This window comes from Etheostoma spectabile, chromosome 1 (assembly GCF_008692095.1).
Source record: "Etheostoma spectabile isolate EspeVRDwgs_2016 chromosome 1, UIUC_Espe_1.0, whole genome shotgun sequence".
Taxonomy (NCBI): Eukaryota; Metazoa; Chordata; class Actinopteri; order Perciformes; family Percidae; genus Etheostoma; species Etheostoma spectabile.
In genome coordinates, this window is record NC_045733.1 from 30,417,506 (window position 1) to 30,421,170 (window position 3,665).

The window sequence follows — 3,665 nt, forward strand, 5'->3', positions numbered from 1 at the left end:
TTAGGCGTGGCCCTGCTCCCGAACCTTAGTTAACAAATTAACTTTATTTCAGCCTGGCTCGGCCTAGTCGATCCTCCTCAGCCTGACTTGGCCTTCGTGAATGCACAGATTAGACTAGGTTAAGCCTCGCTTTATTGGTTATCCTGGATTTATAAATTCTGCTTTTGTGAAACAGCTCCCCAAGAGCAGTAAAAATGTGGACCGCCTCCCCCCACCCTCTACCATCAGGCTTTTCTTTTTGAGAAAGTCATGCAGTGTGTGCAATGTTTTAATGACTTTGTTTTATCAGTTTTTTAAGGAGTCCGTCTTCAGGTTTTGCGTGGTAGCTTCCATTGGCTGCTAAAAAAATCAGGCTAGCAAGCCTGGTCAAAGTGGCAGGAGAGGTGATCGGGGTGCAGCAAGCCCAGCTGCCGGATATTAATTGGTGGGGTGTCACCTGCAAGACCCAACAAATTCTCAACTGCCCTAACCACCCACTTCTGAAGGAGTTTGGTCTCTGGCCGCCATTTCCGAAAGCCTTGAACAAGAACAAGGTGTACCAGGGCTTCTTTTGTCCCTGTGGCCATTGAAAGGCTTAATTTACTTTATTCACTGCTGCATTCTATGCATATCTGTGTTAGACAGCTGGATAAGATTTGATTGATTATTTATTCATTTATTCCATTCAATTTTTACATGCCTCTGTACATCACCTAACATGTTTTTCTTCACTGCCTTTTTTCTAATGTTAGCTTGTTTTTTACTTTCTGGTGCAGTTTGGCAGGTGTAGCCTGCATTGTTTCCATTTGTGAAGGTGTTGTTTTGCAGTCAATACTCTTTTGTTTGTCCTTGATTTTATTCGATGCCTACTGCAGATCAAATCTCATTCTGGCTAATAAAGTTAAGGTTGAAGTCATCTTTCCAATTTAATTTGAAAACAGAGAGCTATGTGACGGTGAGGAGATGTGCATTGGATCAACATAACTTACTATACCTTCAATATTCTCACATGTGTCTACTCTAAATAAAAAAGGTAACTTAAAAAATGTGCATTTGTTTATTGCCTACAGAAGCAGCACTTTACATTTTCTACACACACACCCGACAAACAGTCTTATTCTTATGGAGGGTTTCTGAGCATGATGAGCTCAGAATATAACTGTGTCTTCATGGTGAAAGGTTATCTTACAAGGTCTGGCGTGTCAGGTTCCGGTTTAAAGGAGCAAGCTAATGTGATTTGGGCATCAGGCGAGGATGCCTCCAGGACACCTTACCAAGGTATTTCAGGCATGTCTAACTGGAAAGAGAAGCAGAACCACTGGAGGTATTACGTTTCTATTCTGGCCTTGGAACACCACCTCGGATCCCCGGGAATAGCTGTGGATCCAGCTGTTCCAATCGGTCCCAAAGCTTCCCAGTTAGAGAGAAACATAAACATATTCTTTGTCAATCTTAACAACCATTTCCCGTAAGAATCAAGCAGGCCTGAATTGTTGCACCATCCAAATTCTCTTCAAAGCGTGCTAATTTTCCGCATCTGGCTTGCTAGCTCAAAGTTAGAAGCGATGGGATTTATAGCACAACAACACGCAGAGAGCGGAAGGTTGCCCCGGGTTTCCACCAACTGTGGATCGGCTTTGAGCAAAAATTGGGGGTTAGGGGAAAACACACCAGATGTCAGGAAATGTTCCTAGACTGTCAGGTTCGTCCAAACATACTGTATTCTCAGATGTTACCAACATCTCAAGTCTTTCCTGACTGAGCCAAGAACCAACTAACAGTGACATGGAGTATTTTTTATTCCTCGTATCCCACGGCGGATACTCAACTCTTCATGCAGGTTGCTTCTGGTGTGTTGAGTGTGCGGCGCTGTAATGACTTCTCTGACTTCTGAGTTCAACTGTCAGAGGACATCACACAAATGTCAGCAGCAACAGCAGCACTGTGTTCATCTGGAAAATGAAATGAGACTGAGGTTCCTGCATCAAACACTAAAGCACTTTTCCCGCTTCAGTCCCCCTACAGGTTGGAAGTGGAATTGTCCATTACCGCTGTCGTAATGTCTCATCAAACTACAGTACCGCTCCCCGATCTGGCAAACTTACATAATGTAATGCAACGGACAAGTCTGCTTCCAACCTGTGAAAAAAAGTGCTTTAGTGTTGCTTTAATAACAAAAAGGTCAAACAACAGTTGATTGATGCAACGTATAATGTTACAAAAATGTCTCCATAAATTGTAATCAGTGACCTTTCTAAAAATGCAGTGAGTGTTGGGAGGGTTGCTTTTAAAACTTATTCCACTACAGTTTACTAAATTCATTCCCTAAAACGTAATTTATAACATATTCCGTTAAATTACTCAAATTAACTAACATATTATAAACACTTTGGATTTCTTTTGGAATACAAAATTGTCCTGCAGAGCTTTGTCTTCGTGTTTTTTTCCTGCATTCCTGGAAATGCATGAATGTTAAAGCAACAAAACTAACTAAAAGGGCCGCGGGAGAGCGCTGCCAGCAAAGGCCACACACAAATTTCTTTTGACTTAGTTAACATCTCGCAATGTTAACTAAGTCAAAAGTAATTTGTATATCTGCTCCGTGATTTGGATCCGTTCCAAAATCTATTGGCCCTTGGCCCACTGCACATGAATATGCATGTGAAACTGCTGCCTTCATTTGAGGCTTACTACTGATCTTTTTTGTATAAACAGAAAAAAACATTTGGGCTTGTAGCTACAAATCAACACCCTATCCACACAGTCAGAGACAGCCGGTACTGCAAGTGGAGTCTAGGACCTTGTGTCATCGCTGCTCCAGACAGAAGCATTGTGTTCCTTTAGTGAGTACGTTTACATGCATACTAATGTTCCACTGTTTTTCCGATTGCATTACCGATTGACACCTGTGATATGCCGGTATTATTCTGCAATCTTTGGACATGCATACAGTGCATTCAGAATACGTGTCTCAATCAGGGTTTTTACTGCAGTTTGTGACTGTTTACAGCTTACGATCAGCTCTGTGTGTTGCTATGGACGTTGTACACAAACCAACCAGCTAACAGTTTGCAAGGTTGCAAAGAGATGCATGGCCAAAAGAAAAGCCCACGTCTCTGGTTGGAAGGAGAAACACACCTAACATCATGAAAGTTTTTGGCTCTGCTAAATAGTCTCAGGAAGAGACTTGTTTTGGTGGAACATTTGCAGCCCGCTAAAGAAAACGCCACATACAATGTTGAGAAGGTCCACGCCCCCCCCCCCCAGGTGGACGGTGGCCCTGTAGTCCAATGGGTTTAGTGAGCGGCACTGTGCTTTGATGTCTGTTTTGAGAGGCGGCAGACTTTTTATTTATCCCTTTTCTTCATTCTGTCTGGTTTCTGGAAAAACGTGCGTATTGTACATGCGTAGTTTGGTGTGTGAACCCATGCAGGACTAGTATATGTGTTAGTTTAACTATTTAGATCAAAGTTATGGCAGGAGTTATCATGAAAGCCCTACTTTCCTACTTAGCTAATCATCGCCGTTAATATGTTAAAACGCCGGTTCATACAACACTCTGTGTGTGCTCTGCAAAAATGGCAAAAGTACTCACTTCCCGTAAGTAGAAGGACAGATACTTGTGTCAAAAAATACTCTGGTAAAAGTAGAAGTACTGATTTAACTTCTTTACTCAAGTAAAAGTA

At 42.1% G+C, this 3,665-nt stretch overlaps 1 long non-coding RNA gene across 1 annotated transcript in view; it reads left to right on the plus strand.

Annotated features, from left to right (window-relative positions):
* LOC116687315 (uncharacterized) overlaps window positions 1–3,665 on the plus strand; it is a 24,057-nt gene that overhangs the window by 618 nt on the left and 19,774 nt on the right. The window lies entirely within an intron of this gene.